The sequence below is a fragment of the Rhinatrema bivittatum genome, chromosome 2, assembly GCF_901001135.1.
Source record: "Rhinatrema bivittatum chromosome 2, aRhiBiv1.1, whole genome shotgun sequence".
NCBI classification, from domain to species: Eukaryota; Metazoa; Chordata; class Amphibia; order Gymnophiona; family Rhinatrematidae; genus Rhinatrema; species Rhinatrema bivittatum.
In genome coordinates, this window is record NC_042616.1 from 785,068,611 (window position 1) to 785,091,718 (window position 23,108).

The window sequence follows — 23,108 nt, forward strand, 5'->3', positions numbered from 1 at the left end:
AAAATGCTACCAAACACCCTAGCAGAAATCTCCTTCTGTTGGGAGGCTCTATCATCAGAGGCACTAAAATTTGGGAATTCAGTTTGAGGGACACACAATAATAAGAGCTTTCCAGGATCCTCAGCTGGCAGAAATGTAAACCAGGTTGTCAGTACCATTAAGGAAGAAAACAGAGGTGCTGCCATTTGAGGACTCCTTGCAGCAACAGGTACAAGTGTGAGTGGAACTTCTGGCAGAACACGATACATACGTTTGCCAACTTTTGTGATCCATGGGTGAAAGGAAGTTTTGCCCTCAAGTCCCAGCATATCACATACATGAAGGAGATACCGGTAACTGGGATGCATGAACATGAGCACCAGAGGCAGAAGCACAGTTGGATGTAGCACAGGGAAGAGTGGCCACCCCAGAGATTATGGCAAGCCCAAGCAGCACCTTGTCAGCCATCACTTCCTCCCACACATCAATAATGTAAAACAACTATGCCCAATAAAATTCTCCTGAAACAGGCCATAGCCAAATAATCTGGCAAGAGAGACCCTTGGCCCACCACAGCAAAGGAACTGCAGCAGAAATTTCTGTGACACACTGTCTCACAGAGTCAATTGTGAACATGGACACCCAAATATTAGGCACCCAAATCCTCAGTCTGGCCAGACCTAACCAAGGTGGTTCTGCACTATCTATCCTGCTCACTAACCAGCATGCCAAGTTAACATCTCTTCTCAATGGCAGGGAATATTGTGAGCCCATATCGCTCAAGGTTGCTGCAGGACTTGATAGAAAATTTGGTATTTTAAAAAATCAATCTGCCTTGATTTGTCTTGCCAGTCTATACGAGTGGCAAGACAGATGAAAGCACATGGAGGTCTTGTTGCCCCTCTGCTTAGCTGCCATGTCCCAGATGCACCACTTTATTGGGCATGCTGCCACTATGCCTACCTTCCATGCCCCAGATGTACCATCTTAGGGATCCTGCTGCTATTATACCTACCTATCATGCTCCTGATGTACAGCCAAGCGCTGGACTTTACACTTTAGGGGTTTTTATGCTTTTATGTTATTTGCTGCTTGGATCCCAGCCTAGTTCTTCCAGCTAATTTATTTCTTGATTATTCTCATGCATTTTGTCCTCTAAATAAAATGTAAAAAACAGAAAGAAATGTACAAGTTTCTTCTCCTGCCCCATTTCTTTTTCTCTGCCTTATTCTTTTGTTGTACATCTATAGGATCTGGACTTCTCCCACCATTCTTCTTTCTTGATTACACTATGCTGTTTTGTTCCCAACATAAAATATAAAAAACAATGAAAATAAAAATAAGTTTCTCCTTTCACTCCACTTCTTTTCTGGTTTTCTACTTCATTCTTTTGTTGTATACCTCTAGGATCCCAGCCTAATTCTCCTACCCTGCTTCTCCCTTGTTTACACTGGGGGTGGGGGGTTGTTCCCCAAAAGAAAGAATGTTAAAAATAGAAAAAAAATGTTTCTCTTCCTGCCCCCATCTCTTTTCTAGTTCTAATACAAAATAATACAGTAAATGATGGCAGAAAAAAGACCTAAGTGATACATCCAGTCTACCCAGCAAGTTAATTTTTATTTCATTTTGTTTTATATATAGCTCTCAGATAGGAACCGGTACTCGCTCCTCGAGGGCCCATGTTCCTGGACACTCTGAAGAGTCTTTACTGCCTGGAAGCTATCGCTGCTACAAACAATTGTGAGTTACCGTCGCTCTCTCAGAGCTTTCCCTGGAACCAGGTACTCGCTCCTCGAGGGCCTAAACCTTTCCAGCTCCTGAGCTTCCTTGAGACCTTATGTGAGTTTTGCCATCTAGTTCTGTTCATGAACTCTGTCTACTCTGCCTACTCACTTTCTACAGTTTCTCAACAGCTCAGCCATCCTGGATCGCTGTTCCAGTACCTGAGGGACTACAGCCCAGCCGGGTATATCAGCTCACTACTGCCACTTCTGATGGTTTCAAAAACCTGTTTAATAAAAGAACTAATGTGTATCTGTCTGCATACTCAAGCCTAGCCGGTGGTCCCTCTCGGGATATCCTCCTGGGGGTGTGGTCATCTGCCACCGGCCCAGGGATCCACCTCCAACCATATCAGATTCATTACAGATTGCTACTCCTTAGCAAGACGATATCTGAGACACTACAAGATTGCTGACTCTTCCTCCTTTAGGAGCCATTAATATCAGATTGCTACTCCTAGCAGCAGCTTGATGTCAGTTCTATAACAGGCCAATAATACATGAGTTGCTAGAAAAATTTATCTGGCTGACTTTAGACCTGCTCATTAGCAGGTCTAACTTGTTTATTTTAGCTGGATAAGGCTTAATATCTGCACTTATCTGGCTAACTGACCCCTACATTCATCAAAATGTTATAATATTGCATGCATAACGCCTGGGTAAGTTTTAGAATTACCGAAGCATGGTAAAATAGCACTTTGCACAGGTAGTATCGCATGGTGCGGTAATGTTTTCACACCCCTCAATACTTCTTGTGGTGAAGTGAAGCAGCTGCGCGGAGAGATTCGGCTACTCAGAAGATCTATGGACTGGCATAGCAGGATCCTGCAATAGAATATGGCAGCAAACACTCCAAATTTAAACACCCTTGTTGCTGCCAACAGCAATATCAGTAAAGTACTCACACAAATACTGCACTGTATGCCAGAGCAGCCTTCGGAGTCCTCAGCTCCATCTGTGGAATCAACACCCTGCAGCAGTCCTAAAGAGTCAAGATGCCAGAGGGGTAGGCCCCAAAAGGGTATGCCCCCCCCCCCCCCCCCAAGTGAGAAGGCGCCATGTAGCAAGGGGCCTTGAAGAGGAAAACAAAATGGCCAGAAATGTCCAAGAAGATAAAATTAGCGACAAGACTGGGCCAGCCTCTTCACAGAGTTATTGTGCCATCTAGATGGAAGAAACCAGCTCTGCATGTCATCACTACAGAGTTGCTGTGTCAGCATGCAAATGCAATCTGTTCTGTGAAACCTTTTCATGCAGCACACTAGCTAAGAAATCCTTCTAGTGGCTCTGCCCCCATTACAGAGTTGGTTAAGTAGCCTACAATAACTTTCCTGCTGCTGCTTTTTGTCATTTTCTCTCATCTTCATCTCCATGCTGCTGGGTGTCATCTGTGCTCATCTCCTGCAAATGGTGCCTCCATGCTGCTGGGTGTCATCTGTGCTAATCTCCTGTAAGTGGTATCTCAATGCTGCAGGGTGTCATCTGAGCTCATCTCCTGTAAGTGGTGTCTCCATGCTGCTGTGTGTCATCTGAGTTCATCTCCTCCAAGTGGTGCCTCCATGCTGCTGGGTGTCATCTGAGCTCATCTCCTCCAAGTGGTGAGTCCATGCTGCTGGGTGTCATCTGAGTTCATCTCCTGCAAGTGGTGTCTCCATGCTGATGTGTGTCATCTGAGTTCATCTCCTCCAAGTGGTGCCTCCATGCTGCTGGGTGTCATCTGTGCTAATCTCCTGCAAATGGTGTCTCCATGCTGCTGGGTGTCATCTGAGCTCATCTCCCGCAAGTGGTGTCTCCATGCTGCTGGGTGTCATCTGAGTTCATCTCCCGCAAGTGGTGTCTCCATGCTGCTGGGTGCCATCTGAGATCATCTCCTGCAAATGGTGCCTCCATGCTGCCTGGTGTCATCTGAGTTCATCTCCCGCAAGTGGTGCCTCCATGCTGCTGGGTGTTATCTGAGTTCATCTCCTGCAAGTGGTATCTCCATGCTGCTGGGTGTCATCTGAGCTAATCTCCTGCAAGTGGTGTCTCCATGCTGCTGGGTGTCATCTGAGCTCATCTCCTGCAAGTGATGTCTCCATGCTGCTGGGTGTCATCTGAGTTCATCTCCTGCAAGTGATGTCTCCATGCTGCTGGGTGTCATCTGAATTCATCTCCTGCAAGTGGTGTCTCCATGCTCTTGGTGTCATCTGAGTTCATCTCCTGCAAGTGGTGCCTCCATGCTATTGGTCTCCTCCTAGGCCTCCTGCCTCCATGCTGCTGGATCTTCTGCTGCTCCTGCCACCTCTATGCTCCTGCTGCCTTCATGCTGCTGTCCTTTTGCAGCTCATTGAGACCATCCTGATTTTTCAGCCTGAATGCCCTAGTTCATCCAGACCTCCCAGCCACCAGTACACAATAAACATGTTTATTATTACTTACACCAGATAATTAGCAGGTGTAAACTTATGCGAGTGTGTTATGCTCAGGCTTGTGAACCCTTGGACCGATGGGAAGATGGTATACCTGAGGAGGTGAGTCCGTAGGTTCTCCCGTCGGGTGGCGAGGCAGAGCAGAAGATGCGACTAGCTGACCCTCGGCACTGGAGACTGAGGCGACAATGGAAGCAGGCGAGAGTTGTGACGTCAAGGAGAGGAATGGAGTCTTCGCCACTGGAAGCCCGCGGTCCCCCCCCCGGGAGGAGCCTGTAGGGACCCGGACCGCTGGGACTTAGGTGGACCTTTGAGAGGTCGAGGTTGGTGCAAGGGCTAACTGGAGCTTCACCCCTGGAAGCCCACAGTCCCCCTGGGAGGAGCACATAGGGACCCGGGCTGCTGGGACTTTAGGTGGGCCCTTGGAGACAATGGTCCAGAGGAAGTCCGAGGTCAAGTGCCAGAGGGTCATCGCTTACCAGTCTGAGGTCTTACACCAAGGGATCGCCGCTTGCCAGTCCAAAGTCACACACCAGGAATCACCGCTTGCCAGTCTGAAGTCACACACCAGGAATCATCGCTAGCTGATCCAAAGTCCGGAACCAGGAACACCAAAACAAACCAGGAGCAAGGATCCAAAGAGCAAGAAGACTCACTGAAGCAAGCATACTTAAACAGTAGAGATGTGCATTCGTTTTTGCCGAATTGGAAAATTGCAACAAAATTGTCCAATTCGGCATGTTTCAGGGAACCTGAAAAAAATCAGGATTTTCCCGTTTTTTTGCCACAATTCGTTTTTCCGATTAGTGCGCACTAACAGGAGTCAGTGCGCGCTAACTCCTGTTAGCGTGCACTAACAAAAACTAACAAAAAGTAACAAAATCTAACGGTTTTTGTTAGTGCACGCTAACAGGGAGTTAGCGTGCACTAATGGGAGTTAGCGCGCACTAACTAAAAATCGATTTTTCGCGAAAAAAAAGACCCGAACTGAAAAAAAATGACATTTTCCATGGTGGCCGAAAAATGAAGAACAACAGAACACAAAAAACGATGCACATCTCCATTAAACAGCGCTACAAGAGAAGTTGCCAAGTCAAGGAATGAGCAGAGGAAGCCTCCCTTTATACTTCCTCTACTCAAGCTGATTGAAAACCGCTGAAAGTAGTTAAAGGGGCCTGGCCCCTTTAAATCTAGAGAGGAGGCGCGGCCTCATGCCTAAAGATGGCGGCGGCCATCTTGGATTTCCTCCGCGGAGGAAAGACTGCCAGACGCCACGAGGGAGGAGCAGGAACGGCTCCCCACCCGGCGGCCATCCCGGGGACCCGTGCCGGAGCAATGGGCACAGGCTCAGGGGTTTTATTAGAAGCTGCCGCGGCGGGTCGCCGCCGCGGGCAAGGTAGGGGACCACGGTCGTGGCCGTCCACGGCCGCAGAACACAACAGAGTGAGTGTGCAAGTATGCGTGTGTGTCTTTTAAAATAGCAACTTTTGTGCATAAGTGTTGGCCTCACTCTGGAAAACCCTATCCCACCCCTTTTTTTACATGTGTATGTGTGTGCCGAAAGCAGATGTACACGCATATGTGTGAAGTTTATAAAATCGGAATATGTGTGTAGAAGCTACTTACGCACATCTATGCTAATTTTTATGCTTGTAACATTTTGAAAGTTCACCTTTAAATGCCATACTCACATATAGGCATAGCTGGCCAAGGTGGAAGGAAGAAGCATCCATTTTACAAGTGATAGCTGGACTAGCCAGAATGCTTCACATGCCTTCTTCTCCTTTATAGCATACTGGTGGCAGCTGGCTGAAGCAGGGTAAAGCATCAGCTGTAATGGGGCAGATCAGTAGAGTAGAGTTGGGCTATGCTGCGCTCCCAGATAATGAAACCTCAGCCATACCTTGATAAATGTCTTAGTAGCAATAAGTAAGATGATGAAGGGCTGGCAGCTAGACCAGAGAGGCAGGGCTGTTATTCCTAGCATTTTTATTGTTACAGATAGTAGCAGTAATATGATAAAAGCAGTTGAAGAGGAATTTATCAGTGAATATGTTTTTATTATTTATTTATTTATTTATTTATTTATTTATTTAACATCTCTTTTATACCGATATCCGTTCGCACATCGCATCGGTTTACAATAAACACAAACTTTTGGGCGGAGCCCTTACATATAACAGATAACTTAGTGAATTAGGAAAAATACAATTAACATTTGGGAGGAGCCCTTACATATAACAAACATCAATGAGTAGATGCAATGCAATAGAACTGTAACTATAACTATATACATGAGAGTGCACAGTACAAAATCTAAAAAAGCAACAAAAGTTGCTTTTCACAACTGGTGCACCAGGCACCTTGAAGGTCAAGGAAAAATGTGGTATCATAGCCCTAAAATAAATAAAGAATGGTGCAGGAAAATAGTGAAACAAATTCACTGGAGCATGAAGAGTGGGCAGCAGCTCCATGACAAGCAGGAAGCAGTGGGAATACCTTTGAACTTGCTTATTCAGGAAGAAAAACACCAGGTGAAATCCCAACTATCCGATGGTAGAGAGGTTAGTGGAACAGCAGGCAACCTTTCATGACTTGTATCTGGAAAATGAGATATGTATAGTAGGGATGTGCAGAGCAAAATTTTATGTTCTTATTTTTTATGTCCGAAAGGGGGTCCCACTTGCGGCCAATATGGACATAAAAAAAATCCAATGAGTTGGGTATATGTACATATGTGCAAAAAAAAAATTTAAACCCCCTCACCCTCCTTAATCCCCCCCCCAGACTTACCACAACTCCCTGGTGATCGAGCGAGGAGTGAGGACGTCATTTCTGCAATCCTTGGCGAGAAGCATGTGACGTCGGTGGCACGTCGAGTGACGCGGCGTCACGTGATTCCCGGCAAGTTCGCGCCGGACGGCTCGTTCGGCCCAAAAAGAACTTTTGGCCAGCTTGGGGGGGCCTCCTGACCCCCCCAAGCTGGCCAAAAGTTCTTTTTGGGCCGAACGAGCCGTCCGGCGCGAACGAGCCGGGAATCACGTGACGCCGATGTCACGTGATTCCCGGCAAGTTCGCGCCGGACGGCTCGTTCGGCCCAAAAAGAACTTTTGGCCAGCTTGGGGGGGCCTCCTGACCCCCTCAAGCTGGCCAAAAGTTCTTTTTGGGCCGAACGAGCCGTCCGGCGCAAACTTGCCGGGAATCACGTGACGTCGCGTCTGAGTGACGCGGCGCCACGTGATTCCCGGCGAGTTCGCGCCGGACGGCTCGTTCGGCCCAAAAAGAACTTTTGGCCAGCTTGGGGGGGTCAGGAGGCCCCCCCAAGCTGGCCAAAAGTTCTTTTTGGGCCGAACGAGCCGTCTGGCGCGAACGAGCCGGGAATCACGTGACGCCGGCGTCACTCGACGTGCCGCCGACGTCACATGCTTCTCGCCAAGGATTGCAGAAATGGCGTCCTCACTCCTCGCTCCATCACCAGGGAGTTGTGGTAAGTCGGGGGGGGGGATTAAGGAGGGTGGTTTATATTTTTATTTTGGCTCAACAATCGCGATTTCCCACATATCGAACATATCTATGTTCGATATGTGGGAAATCCGATCGTTTATGTCGAATCAATTTTTTAAGTAAAAAAAAAATATGAGTTGCGTTTTACTAATGCGGTCAATCCGAATGCACACCCCTAATGTATAGATTGTCCCAGGTAACCATGATTGGCTACTCATGATGGTATGAATCCTGTAGCCCTTCAGAAATGTGTTGAAAATATCAGTTCCATAAGAGCCACTCTGTGCAAGGCCATTCTCATAGTAAATATGCTGGAGACAAAATTGGATTTTGGCAGGAACAGGGACCAGCATCAGAGGACTCCTTACAGCAGTAAGTGTAAGAAAGGTTGAAACCCCTTACCTATCTGGATATTTATATGCTAACCATGTTGTGTTGCCCATGGTGAAAGGATCTAAATCACTATGGTGCACAAGAAACGGAGGGGTAGTGGGGATGCAGTACATAAAGTGTGGGCACCCCACCCAGTTGTGTAAGTAAGAACATCATATGTCATCCTACCAATTCCTTCCTCCACTTTACCTGCTATCTCCCTGTGGCCACCACAGAATAGGATCTTTTCACACAGGACATAGCTATAATAGTAGGCAGCAGAGATTTTTCATACCCACATTACAGGATACCTAAGCACAAATTTCAATCACATGCTAACTCACAGATCCCATTAATGACATTACCACAAATCCATTCCAATACACGGCATTCAAGGCTGAGATCTGTCCAGACTTGGCACAGCTGCTGAAAGGTCATCCAAATAGGAGTGAATTACCATGCTGTCATTTTGTAGGGCTGCCGCTACCACCAGCATGATCTTGGAAAAGGTCCTTGGTGTCTTGGTCAGCCCGAAAGGCAAGGCCTGAAACTGGTAATGATGATCTAGAATGGCAAACTGAAGGAACCGTTGATATTCCTAGATATGCCTCCATCAGATCCAGAGATACAAGGTATTTTCCTACTCGAACTGCCATTATGACAGATCGCACCATTTCCATTCTGAAATGTGTGACTTGCAAATGACAATTGATGCCCTTGAGATCCAGTATGAGTTTAAAAGACCCTTCCTTCTTAGGTATAACTAAATAAATGGAATAATGGCCCATATTTTGCTGTGATTCAGGAAAAGGAAGCACAGCTTTCGGATCAATAATATAGCTTCCACTTCTACTTTCTACTGAGGTAAATTGCATGGAAATATCGTAAAGGCATCCAGAGCAATGTGAAGAAATTCTAGAGCATACCCATCTTGAATCACTGTGAGGACCCATTGATCTGAAGTAAACTGGAGCCACTTGTGATAAAAGTGGGATAGGAGGCCACCTATTTCCTGCACCAACAGGTGAGCCCACAAATCCTCCTTGAGCAGATTGAAGGTCTCCATTACTGGAGCCCATATCCTTTTGAGGCCCTCAGGGACAAAAGAACTGAGATATAAGGTAGGGATGTGATCATTGGGAAGAACCTCCCCTATAAGATTGAATATGCCGTTAGTCTTGAGAGCGGCCACTTCCCTGAAAAGTCTGGGAAACCAGCTTCTTATCCTCTTAAGATTTTGTAACTTCATTGCCACTGCCTTAAAGGCTTTGCTTTATAATAGCCTCAATTCTTCTATCCTGAGCACTCCTTCACTGAAATAGTGGTTTGTTTCATGACAGAACAAAAGCAAAGCATCCACCTTAGGAAAACACAACTGCTCTTTGGTCTGCAGATCCAAGTGGAATAAACCCAACAAGGCATACCCTCCTTTAAAGGACGCCTCTGGCATACTCCATTCCAGATATAATCAACTCATGAATTGCACCCAGGAGCGGAAAGGACTATGAGGCCTTGTGTAGGGTGACCAAAATGGGGTCTTTCTTCTGCACCCCTGAAGAGTCAGTCTCAGCCACTCCAAGTGTTTTCAGAGTCTGAGAGATCAAGCTCGGCAATTCAAATTTATGAAAGAAACAGAGAAGAGCTCTATGCGGCTCAAAATCTGGGGGAACCTCCCCTTCTTCATCAGGAGAGTTTCCACCATCATCATCAGTGTCATCGAATCTTGTCAGGCCACACTGCGCCATGGCACTTGACTATGGTGGCAGGCACAGGAGAATTCTGAGTGCACAGACCTAACCTAGTAGGTAGTGTTGACTCAGAAGACTGCTCCTGTAGAAATGTATGTAATCCCAGGAAGAATTCCACCCAGGTAAAGGAGGACGAGTCCATTCCAGGCCCCATAGGCCCAAATCTGACATCCTGAGTGCGAGCTCCTCCTGACAACTCAGCCCGTGGATCAACCAAAGAAGGGGACATCTGCATCATGTCGCTCTCGGTCCCACTCCCCTCAGACCGAGGAGATGGACCATTGTTGGTAAATTCAGAAGGAGATAAATCTCCACGAGCATGCAGGCAGAGCTGACGCAGTTTTGAAGAAAGCTCTGGCCTTATTGCCCTGTTGTGGCATGCAGCATAAATAGATAAGTGCTTAGGCTCCTTTGTCATCAGCACCATGGTTGTACTGCACTCAGTCAGGTATAGGCACCACCCAGCTAGATGCAGAAAAAGAGCAGCCAGGTACCTGCAGATAAAAGATGCACTCAAAATAGGTGCAAAAAATGTGTTTCCAGGTACACGTGCTTAGAACTCTTGTGCAAAGTGGATGTCCAAACTGGTGTCCAGACACACACATGCTCAAGGAACGTCCAATCTAAGTGCATGAGGTCTGCATCCAGAAGGAAGGACGTTCAATCTGGATGTGCAAGATATGCATCCAAGGAGTCACACATATACTCCCAAATGGGAGATGTGGCAATGGATGCCCAATGCGGAGGCTTGTGCCAGTGGCACACAGTGAAAAAAACACATGAAAACACCCTTGTGGCCTACCACGTGCCAACTAAGGAGTAGCTTGAGAGTGGAGCCTAGCCAAATGGTTGCTAAACCTGCCATACCTGATGTTACGCGTGCCGTCCGCGGCAGTCCCATGGCACAGCCCCCTCACCTTTCCAAAAAGACTCCAGCCTCTGGTTCCTGGTGGGCCACTAGCTTTGACCTCGGGCCTCCCCCAGTTCCTCTGGCTCTGCCACAGTCCCCAGCGTTCCTAGTCCAGCTGCTACTGCTAGCCGGGCCTCCCTGCGCGGCCTGCGGAGAGATGCCACAACCCACACCGTGCCCCTCCCTAGGTGCACATTCACGCATCGATGATCCTTATGTAGGTACCGTGGCGGGAACCTGGCCATGGCCCCGGATGATGATGTCAACCTCTTCATAGTATTTAAGCTCAGGCCCCGCTCCATAGCGTTACCTTTGCAACAAGTCTCCTCGCTGGTCGAGTACTCGTTGCTACTAAGAGATTCATTTCTACTCTACGTTCCTGATCCTCGTTGTTCCTGGTTCCTGTTTCCTTGTTCCTGCCCTGACTATGCTTCGGATTGATTATTTATTTATTTTTATTTTTTTAGTTTTTATATACCGATGTTCCTGTATAATATACATATCATACCGGTTTACAAGGAAGTCAAACTGACGCCTCAGAGGGCAGTTTACATTGCAACAAGATAACAAGATAACAGATAAAATGGGGGGGGGGGGGGGAGCGGAACTTGGCAAAGGATACAGAGATTAAGCATAAATAGCTAAATAGAGGTAACTAAATATACAATATACAGTAAACAATGTACATAAGGTGAGTTGGGTCAGAGACCAGGCTGATATTATTTTCTTCCGGCTTTTAGATTCCTGGGAAAGCTTGTGCAAAAAACCAAGTCTTTAGTTTCTTTTTGAAAGTAATGTGGCACGGTTCGAGGCGAAGGTCTAGAGGGAGCGAGTTCCAGAGTATGGGGCCTGAAGTTGATTACACGGACTTTGACTGCTTCTCCTGACTATGCTATCTCCAGACCCAGACCTCCGCTTTGTCCAACTACGCTATTGACTTCTCCGTGTTCAGACCTCAGCTTCGATTGATTACGCTATTAACTATCTCTGTGATCAGACCTCAGCATTGCTTGCCACAGACCCTGGATTGCCGCCAGCCCTGACTCAAGCCTACCATTGGTCGCCTCTTCTGCCTACTCCCTGGACATGGACTTACCAGATTTTGGCCTACATTTGCTCGCCCTCAGTCTGCCTTCATTTCATTGGCGCCCGAGTTTCCAGAACCCTACCCAGTCCAGAGTAGGACCGCACCATCCCTCACCAGCTGTCTCTGGGCTGAACCAACTTCTCTTGTTATTCTATATCAAGGCCCACCTAAGTTCTGCCAGCCCCGGCACCCAAAGGTTCAACCCGCAGGGAACAAGGGCTGGGTGAAGCTCCAGTGGTCTCTGTCTATCAGCCCATTCCACCTGGTGACGGTGGGGACCCGTAGGTCCTTACCTACAGGTTGCATCAACCCCACCTCAGCCCAAGGGTCCAACTCGACGCAACACCTGAGCTACCCAGAGACATGAGCGGGAAGTCCAAATGCCGAGGAAAAACAGACCTAGTAGGAAAACTCTCTTCCTTCTCCTGCTATATTTTTTTCTATAAAGTAAGACTTTTACCTTAGCTCAGCCCTCCCTGGCTGAGAGCAGGAACAGGACCTGTCTAAGGAGGAGAGGGCAAAAGCTTTCACCACTGAGCCTCTCTGAGCCTGCAACCGCTAATTAAATTTTAAGTCTATGTCATCCCAGGCTACAAGACTGAAGGCACGCTACTGAGGGAGGGACCGAACGGTATCACCTCAGGATGCAAGTGGTTCTATATAAATGTCTCATCTTACTGATGTCTCCTTTTGCACATCTTTCTTCCTTTCTTCCTTTACTTTCTTGCTCACAGCCAATACCTCGTGGGGAAATGCATATCCACAATCTGCTGGAGATGGAGAATACTGGCTGGCTGATGTCAGGGCGGGACATCAACGTTTGCTCCATCTCCCTCTGCTGGCAGAGGTGTATAAACCACTGGTGAGGAATGACCTGCCAGAATGCAGAGGAATCTTTATTTCTTTTCTTTTTAAAGACTTTTGAATTTGTTGACCCCCGTTGCAGCCATATCAGCGAAACATTGGCCATGTCAGAGTTTGCAGCTTCAACTATTTATTTATTTATTTATTTATTTAGCATTTTTATATACCGACATTCTCGATACAAATATCAAATCAAGAACTTTAAGCTATTTTTCATGACTTTGAAATTATGTAAAAGAATGTTTTGCCACATAAGATTTATTTATTTACATTTATTTTTTAAATTTTATACCACCTATATGAACAAATATTCTAAGCAGTGAGGAGAATAATTGTAGAGGTTTTTCTACGTTTGCTCCTTTTAAATCCTCTCTCACCTGCTGTTACATTTTTGAATTCATGTATGGTGTAAATGAGTCACCTCTTTTACCACTGTTACTCAGCTGTTCTCTCCCTCACTTCTTCCCTCCCGACGCAGCAGGGGTGGGGAGGAGACACACTCAGTGAGGTGCTACACCTTTCTGTGAAGTCTCCAATAAATACTGTGCTTATAAATAATTGAACTATTTAGCTCTGAATTTGGTGGGACAATATATTAACTTTAGTAATAGCGTGGCCATGCTATTTCTGACATTTGTTTGCGCAAGCATGAAAATCTTGTCCATAAAGTGCCTTTTTTTACCAGGCCCTTAGATTTTATTTTTCAAGCTCAAGCTAATTAGCATGACTAATTAATGCTTAGGCTCCTAAATGTAGGATAATCGGTGTTCTTGAGACAAGTTACAAGAAAAACAAAAAACAGGCATGAGACAGATACATATAATGGACAGAAAATGCATTCCTCACAATCAACACATGAAGTCGAATTTATGTGCATTCCCCAGACTCCACCATACAAGCAATCAAGCATAAAAGAAAATTACTCACAGAGTCGACTGCCACACTTTTTCTTCGGGGTTCTTTTTCTGAACCTTTCTTTATCTAGGTAGAAATCTTCCCAACATATGGCAGGATAACGACCCAGACGCTTACCAAAAAGGCATGGTGAATGGTAGCCTTGACAATTTCAAACCATGCAACGTAAGTGATTATAGAAGTGATATTAGTTCATTCTATTAAAGGCAGTTCATTAAAAGAAAATTTAAAAAAAAACCCAACTGGCAATTTTAATGAACCAGGCTGAAGGCATACTTTCTTGGGCCTACAGAAAATTGTATAGTTAGAATTTTGAAGTCTTTAGTCCAAACTAAGTCACTTTGCTATTTGCACAGAATATCTGACTCTTATCTGGATATCTGAGGCGGAGTGCAGAGTTGCTGGGGCTGAGTCAAGGTAGATTAACTGGGACCTTCACCTTCTTCATAATAATGCTGAGTATTGTCAGTATTTTAAAATAAACAAATATACATAAAATTTGTTAACATTTACAATTTTTTAGAAGTCATATAACCACATAGCTCCATTAAAAATAATGTGGGGGAGTTTTAAGTGAAAAAATAATAGAGGGGAGAGGGACAGGGAGTAGGACTAGTTAATGAAACCTATATGCTCACACAACAGGACAGAGGACAAAGCCAATTTTCACAGAGAGGTGATACAGCTGTGTAATGCTATCAAGGAAAGCAGGTAAGGTCAACCAACATAAGCGGCTTTGCTACGTGTCAACCCCACCTCAGCCCAAGGATCCGTCTCCTACGCGTTAATGATGTTGACACGTAAGTCACTGATCAAAGAAGCTATTTACACATGTACATGCAAACCACCCCCTGACATACCCCAAATATGCCCATTTTTTTGTGTTTGTATATTTTATTGTGAAGGTGCATATATGCCCTTTTTTGCACAGAAATATTTTGAAAATTCACCCTGAAACATTTTACAATCAAAAATGATATGTGTAAGTCCAGCTTTGCTCCAGCTCCAGAATGCCTCTCTCTAGCACATGTTAAGTACATTTAAAACAGAGTTACACATGTACTTTTATGTGCACTAAGCCCAGATCGGTTTTAAACCAGTCATTTACATGTATAAAGTTGGGTTTTATGTATGTACATATATTTTTAAATTATGAATGGATTTAATTTTGTATGTGCTGGCAATACCAGATTAAAGATTTTTGGGCCCAGACACAGAATAATCCAGAGACCCACCCATCAAACAGTTTGCAAGATGCAATCCAAAGATGTCTATATATCTTATAAACCCAGTGGCTGGGGTTTTTTTCTGAGACAGAGAAAGTAAGAAAAACATACTGCAATAGGTTGGGAGATTGAGGCAGAGAATATTGAGCAATTTAGGGTTCTCTGTATGTTTTCTTTTTTGCCTCTTTGAAAACCTTCCAATCCACCCATGTAGAACCAGAGTTGGCAACCCTAACTGCTATCTTCCTTTTTCTGTGTAAAAGAAAGGGACAAGTTAGCTGAAAAAGACAATAGGCAGAGAAGCCGCAGCAGCTGGGCCAGGTCATGCATAGAACGAGGCTGAAGCTTACTGTCAGGGTCTTTGTTTCTGGGCATCAAGAAGAACCCAGAAGCAGAGTCTGCAGCCAGCAAATAAATGAATAAATTATCTCTCTCTCTCTTTTTATTTATATCTATTTATATCTATCTATCTATCTATCTCTATATATAAATCTATATCTATCTATATCTATCTATCTATAATGGAGAAAAACACTACTTAGTTATCCTGCATACAGGAACATCTAGCTGTTTGTTTGATGAAACATAAAAATATATCCTAGCTTGACTTTTACACAGCAGAAGGAGAAAAAGATGAATGGTGAAGAGGAATAATATGTTGTCTATAAAGCTTTTATCCCCTGGGACTGGATGTCAAATTCAACCCAGTGGAGATCATTCTAAGACCTCCTAGCTGTAGAGAGCAGCCATTGAAATGTTTAAAGGCCGCCTCAGCTCCGTTTCTATAGTATTTAAGTACACATTATAAACTACTCAATTGGCAGGTTTGAGAATCCCTGACATTTATAATGAATGTTACTGCAGTTGAATTCTCCCTTGGGAACTGGCAATGTATTTTAAAAGCACAGCATCATGGGGCCTCCTGTTGGAGCAGTTCCACCTGCAAGTTAACCCTGGATTGCTTTGAATTCTAGAGGGAAAAGGAATATAAGACTCATGCTCCTTCCTGACAGTGCACGGGCAGTTCTCTCTTTTATCTACTATAATACCAGGGAATAATCACTTTAATAGAAAAGAACAGCTGATTGTATTCTTTAAGAAAAGTATTTGACATGAGCCACCTAGTTAAAAACCCAATTTTATTTTTACAGTGGGAAGAGTTGTGGAGGTTATATCCTCAGGAAAACTGAGTTTGCTTAAGCTTAGGTCACCTTAAAACTTAAATTTAGCTGATTGATTACATGTGTTAAAGTAATTAACGTCAATTGTAAATCAAATGAAGAGCCCTTATTTATTAAGGAGACATTGTCATTGCTGATAGGGTCCTAAATTCATATGAAGAGTGAACTAATTTACAACAGTCTTACCCTTTAACCAAGCAGTGGTAAGTTTCTTAAAATAAAACAAAAGCAAAATAATAAAATGTTACTAGCCTCCACCTTCCACATTTTCCCAATAGGGAAAAAGAAGAACGTCCAAAAAGGTTCTAGGTTGGTGGCCCAGCATGATCTGGCAGAAATTCAACACTGTAAATGGGCATTCTTTTTTTTTAACTTCTACCCGTGCAAAAAACCTAAACCAGGACAGAATTTGCACATGCTTGAGAAAGATACAGAGGGTAGTGGCAAGAGTGGGTGGAACAGCAAGTAAGGGAAAAAAAGGAGCAGCAGTGATAGTCTATAATTGGTCAAGGTGGGTGATATCATTAGCCAGAATAGTGTAAGTAGGGGAAACCAGGCTGACTGGATAGGCCAACTGGTCCTTATCTGTCAACATTAATTTACTGAGTTATTATGTGACTATGACTACTTTGTCCAAAAAACATTTTAAGTCCAATAACTTTTTGAGTCCCCAATCTACAATTTGTATTTTGTTTATGGAGTAGAAAAAGAGAGATTGGATGAGTGAGATCTCATCTTAGGCACTTTCAGCTCTTGCCTTATCTCTACGAATTACCAACCACCATGGTGCAATATCTACTCCGGGGGGAATTCTGAGCACAAAAATGTTAAATTCTGCACATGAAAATGTTAAATTCTGCAAAATTCTGCATACTTTATATTGGTGAAAATAACACAATATGCATCACAGTCTGAATAATTAATTTAACATATAATACAGAAAAATTATTACTCAGATTCAGAGTTTTAAATATTTTGAGCAGAATTCCCCTAGATATATACTGTAAGCGGGTCCCTTCCATCTTTCTTCCTACTTCCTTGGCCAAACCTCTTTCATTTTACCCTTTCAGGCCCCAACTCCTCTGCACTCAACTATCTAACCCTCCCTCTCCAGTCTCAACCCCTTCCACTCTATTTCCACCCCCCAGCCCTCTAGTTCCAGAGTTTGACCCCCCCTCTCATACAGCTCCTCACACAGGTTCCCTCTGTCCCTCTCATGTGTGCATACATACATACATACACACTTTCCTTCACACAGGATCCCTCTCTCTCTTGCACACACACATCCCCTCACACAGGCTCTCTTTCTCTCTCGTACACACATATACACCCTCACACAGTCTCTCTGTCCCTTTTTCACACACACATCCTTACACTGGCTTTCTCTGTCCCTCTCTCACACACCACCCCTCACACAAGCTCCTTCTTTCTCTCACATACACACAAACCTTATCACACAGGCTCCTTCTCTCTCCTGCACATACACCCCATCACATAGGCTCCATCTCTCTATTGCACATACATACACATACACATACACACACACACCCCCTCACACAGGCTCCTTCTGTCTTTCTGTCTCTTATATACACACACACACACCCTCTAAACAGGTTCCCTCTGTACCTCTTTTACACACACATACCCTCATAAAGGCTCACACAGGCCCCCCCCCCCACTCTCTTATACCCACATATACCCTCACCCAGGCTCCCAATCTTTCACCCCCCCCCCCCCCCCATACAGGCTCCGTTTCTCTGGCACACAAACCCTCATACAGGCTACCCCTCTCTCTTTCCACACCCTCAAACAAGCTATCTCTCTCTCACTTTCTCTCTCTCGCTCTCTTACACACATACCCTTGCACACAGGTTCCCTTCTTCTCTCACGCACACAAACCCATTCACAAAGGTTCCTCTCTCACACACAAACATGCATCCTCTCTCTCTCTCACATCCTCTCTCTCTCTCTCTCACACACACACACACACAAATATAAAATCCCTCTCTCACACACACCCTCATTCACAACTACGATCTCTTATTCACATACACACTCCCTCACAAAGGCTCGCTCTCTCACTCTCTGACACACACACACACACACACACACACACACATTTACACAAACACATATACACACATGCACACTTTCTCACCCTTACACAGGCTCACAAGCTTTTTTTCTACTCATGTCAGGCCTTCACCTGTCTTGTTTGCCTGTGGGCAAAATGGGTTCCATCCACTGCTGCTTGGACTGATGTTCTTCACTGTGAGTGGGATGGGCTCCACTCACAGCTTGACAGGCTCATCTGCTTTTCAGCCATGAGAGGGATGGGCTCCGCTCATGGCCCAAAAATTCTACATGAAAACTATTAATTCTGTACAAATTCCATGCAAATTCTTAAAGCACCAGGAGGGGAGAATGAAGCAGAAAAGGTAGCATGAAAAAAACCCCAAGGCAACAATAAAGGGATAAAGAAGAACAAAGAGAGACATTAACAAACCAAGGCACCATTAGAGTTGCAAAGCAGACCCCCCCCCTCCCCACAGGGCAAGAACAGCTCAAGGTATAGAGTCTGGAGTATAGAAGCAAGGCAGAGTGGTAGAAAGAACCCAAGATGTAAAGTGTGGGTAGGGAGGCATGGCTGAGTAATAGAAAGATCCCCAAGATGCAGCATGAGGGGTATAGCAGCAATGCACAGTGGCATGGGAGATGTCAGTCTTCCTGTTGAAGCAGTTGTCACTTGTCAGATTTAGGACAAAAAAAATTATCTGTCATCAGTATCACTTTTGGGACATAAGCTTTGATTACATTCTATACTTAAAATTGATCTTGCTTTTGGGTAGAATTTTGAGTTTCTTATGAAATTTGCTTTCCGAGTGAAACTTTTGTCAGAATCAGAGCATGTAAATTCTCTTATATCAATGTGACTTTCTTGATAATTTGTGAAGCTTCCTTTATCAAGAAAGCTTTTACTATATTCTGTAGCTGAGCATAGTCTGTTCCATTTGTTGATTTTCTTGTGTTGCATTAGTTGTCTTTTTCTACTGAAGCCTTTATCACATTCAGAATATGTAAAAGGTCTCTGTGTATCTTTTCTATTGTGCCTGCATTTATTCTTTCTGACGTAGTTTTTGGCAACAACACACTCCAATATAACCAAGAAAAAAGGATGGGAAAACTAGACCTGGGATACTAGAGATGTACAACAAAACAGTAGGCTAGGGAACCAGAAAAGAGAAAGCATGGGAGGAGAAACATATTTTTTTCTTTTTTCACATTTTTATTCTGGGAAAAAAAAACAACAAACAAAAATCAGTTTGGGAGAACTAGGCAGAGATCCAAAAAGCAAACAAAATGAAATCACAAAAACTCCCATGCTGGTATATAATAGGCATGGCAGATAGGCAAAGAGGTACCATATATACCTTGTGTATAAGTTGATCTCATGCATAAGTCAAGGACAGTTTTTGGCCCCAAAATTAAGAAATTGGCTATGACTCATGGATAAGTCGAGGCTATGCCCAGTCATTCATTCCTTCCCTCCCTCCTCCATGGCTTTCCCCAGTCTATTCATGCCTCCCCCCCCCCCCCCTACTTGGCTATCCACAGTCTGTTCACCCATGGGATGAAGACATAATCAAAGAAGCTAGAAACAGGCTGGTGGTAGTAGGACAGCTTCTATCTCACATCTCCTTCCAATCCCTTAACTCATCTGCTGCTAGCAAGATGACGACGGGAGTTGTGGTAGCTTGGGTGTGTCCTTCCTCCTCTATTGCGAGGTCTCAGTGTCACATTTTGAACCATGTGGTTCTATGCACACCAATCAGGCCCTGACAAGGGAGGAGGTAGGATGTGCCTGAGGAACTGCAACTTCCATCATTGTCTTGCTAGTAGCAGATGAATTAAGGGATCGGGAGGGGGTGCAGAGAAGAAGCTGCCCTATTGCCACTGGATTCTTTCTAGCTACTTCAGTTGTGTCTTCGGTCTATGGGTGAATGGACTGGGGATAGCCGGAGGGGGGGGGGGGTGGAATAAAGGAGTGAACATATCATTGACCTGTGGATAAGGTGACCCTGTTTTTCCAGATGAATTTTGAGACTTAAATTTCTTGACTTAATCATGAATATATATGGAAGCAGCAAAACAAAAAATGTGGTACAAAAGGGGCATGGCAGCTAGGCATTTGGGATCAAGACCTCTAAGTTGGTACAGATACTCATAGTGGCACTAGCATGTATTCTCCAGGAGCAGGCAGGTGGGTATCAACAATGACCGATAGCCAGGCATAGAACCAGGAAAAAGGTGGAGTGAGAGAAGGAACTTGTATTTTTTTTCGACATTATTTCTTTTTGAAAACAAAATACCCTAGAACAAATAAGACAAAAAAGTAGGATGGGGGAACTAGTCTAGGATCCTAGAGAGGTACAACAAAACAGCAAGGTGGAAAATTAGAAAAGAGTTGGGGTGGAAAGAGAAGTTGGCAATATTTTTTATTTTTTACATTTTATTTTGAAGAGGAATTTCTCCAGTATAACCAAGATAATCAGAGTGGGAAAACTAGACTTGGGACCTCGAGGTGAACAGCATGGGGACATGAAAACTCCCAAGCTGTAGAGTCTGAGGCATGGCAACAAGGCAAGCGGTCAGCAAGACCTATAAGGAGTTGTATAGGCAGGGACATGGCCAGACCATGAACTTGTGTGCCCAATATGCCAATGGATCTGTGGTCATGTGAGATATTCTGACAAGGGATCTGATGTCATTTTGATCTTGCTTGATTTGACAGCTGTGTTTGACACACTGGACCATGGATTATTACTTAAGCATTTGGAGATTAGTGGATTAGATGGAAATGTGCTCCATTGGTTTGCTTCATTCTTAAGGGATAGATCATACTATGTGTGATGGAACAGGGCAGACTCTGAGCAATGCAATGAATTATGGAGGGCCACAGGTTTTGATTTTATCGCTGCTTCTGTTCAATATTCATATAGCCCGGTTAGCTGAATTAATTGAATAGCAAGGTCTGGAATATCATATATTTGTGGATGATATGCAGATGCTTGCCCCTCTTGATTTGTAATCTGAACATAATATTGAGAAGGTGAATCAATGTCTAGAAATAGTGACTAGTTGATTTGATCAGATATAATCAAATGTTTCTTGGGTCCCAGATCCAGGGCATCCCTTATGTCTAGATGCAGCATCTGTGTAGAACAACAAATACCCATCTTCCACTGCCCTTATCGTATCTGCATCACAATCTATCGCAAAAAAATCCAACCTCTCTGCTCTACCTGCTAGATCTTCAGCATCATTCTTATTTCTATTAGGATATTGTATGAGGTTTGGGTGGTATTTATCACTTGGGTGTACAGTACACCCTACCTGTTTATTTATTTAAAATGATTTATAACCCTGTACTCTCCAAAATGTTTGGGGTGGGTTACAAGTTCAAATTCACAATGAAACCATTAAAATGAATTATAAAAATGACCTATGAAACAAAAAATAAATGATACCTACATGGAAATGATAACTGCACAGGGCCGGTGGAAGCACTAGGCGAACTAGGCCTGGGCCTAGGGCACCGAGCATTAGGGGGCACCGAGCAGTGGTATACCGAGGGGAGATCAGGGGGAGCCAATGCGGTCACCGGTGGACCTCATCCCACTGGCAGCTGAGCAGTGAACTACCGCTGTGCTGTGTGCCGGTCACACATAGCAGGAAGATCGGCAGGGCCGTGGTGGAGCTCATGTCACCATGGCCCGAAGAAAAAGGTCGTGTCCAAACCTGCAGGTGCTCCCCCTCCTTCCTGCCTGAGCGGCCCCGGAAGAAAACATTGCTGGAGCCGCGTGGGCAGGAAGGAGGAGGAGCATCAGCCACGTGCAGAAGAAAAGCAGTGTTTATAGTCATCCGTGAATCTCAAGTCACACCGGGCTGGGAAGAGGTGGAGGCCTGCTAGGAAGGCCGCCACCACAGATCCCACATTACGGGCGGCCTGAGAAGATCAGGGCCACTGCAGAGCCCATCCTGCAGCGACCCGTGAAGAGGAGGCCCAGAGGCAAGAGAGAGGTTGAGGGCCTGTAGAGTGTGTGTGTGTGTGTATGAGATGAGTTGAGAGATTGTGTGTATATGAGATGAGTCGAGAGGTTGTGTGTGTGTGAGAGTGAGTTGAGAGACTGTGTGTGGGAGTGAGGACCTGAATGTTTACAGAGACAGCATGTGAGAGCCTCTGTGTGTGTGAGAGAGACAGCATGTGACAGTGAGAGCCTTTGCTTGAGCAAGACAGCATATAGGAGTGAGAGAGAGCCTGTGTGTGTGAGAGTCAGACAGCATGTGCAAGAGAGAGACTATGTGTATGAATGATTGTATGAGAGAGAGCATGCGAGAGTGAGAGCCTGTGTGTGTGTGAGAGAGAGAGAAAGCATGTGAGAATGAGAACTTGACTGTGTGCTTGAGGGAAGAAGATAGATGGACAGAAAAGTAATAGAAAAAAAGACAATATAAAAGGAATTGGCAAAAAAATAAGAAAGGGAAGGTGGAACAAAAAAGCCTGTGACCAACCGATTAGAAAACTAAGATCAGACAGCAAAGGTAAAAAAAAAAAAATACTTTTTACTGATTGGCACATGTAATCTTTGGTAATGTACAGGAGTAGCACTTTCTCTATGTAGATCTCACAATGTACGAGATCAGCATGGAGAAAGTGGAAACCCACGGGGCCTGTACAGAGGAGGCAGCAGAATGGGCTTCAGTGCCAGTAGCAGCAATCAGCGCCTCCCCAATAGCCATGCGGCAGCAGTGACAGTGGCAGCAGAGGAATGAGAGAGGCTCCGAGGTTGCTGGCAAAAGAAAGAGAGGGGGTCTGCCTTTAGTGTGTGCATGTGTATGAATGGGAGTCTGCCTAGGGGTGTATGTGTGTGAATGCATGGCTGCCTGCCTGAGGGTATGTCTGTGTATGAGAATGAATGGGTGTCTTCCTGGGGTTTGTATGTGTGAGAATAGGTGCCTGCCTGTGTGTGGTGTATGTGTGTGTGAGAATGAATTGGTGCCTGCCTGGGGGTCCGTGTGTGTGAGAATGAATGTGTGATTGCCTGGGGGATGGTGAGGGAGTAGTGTGAAAA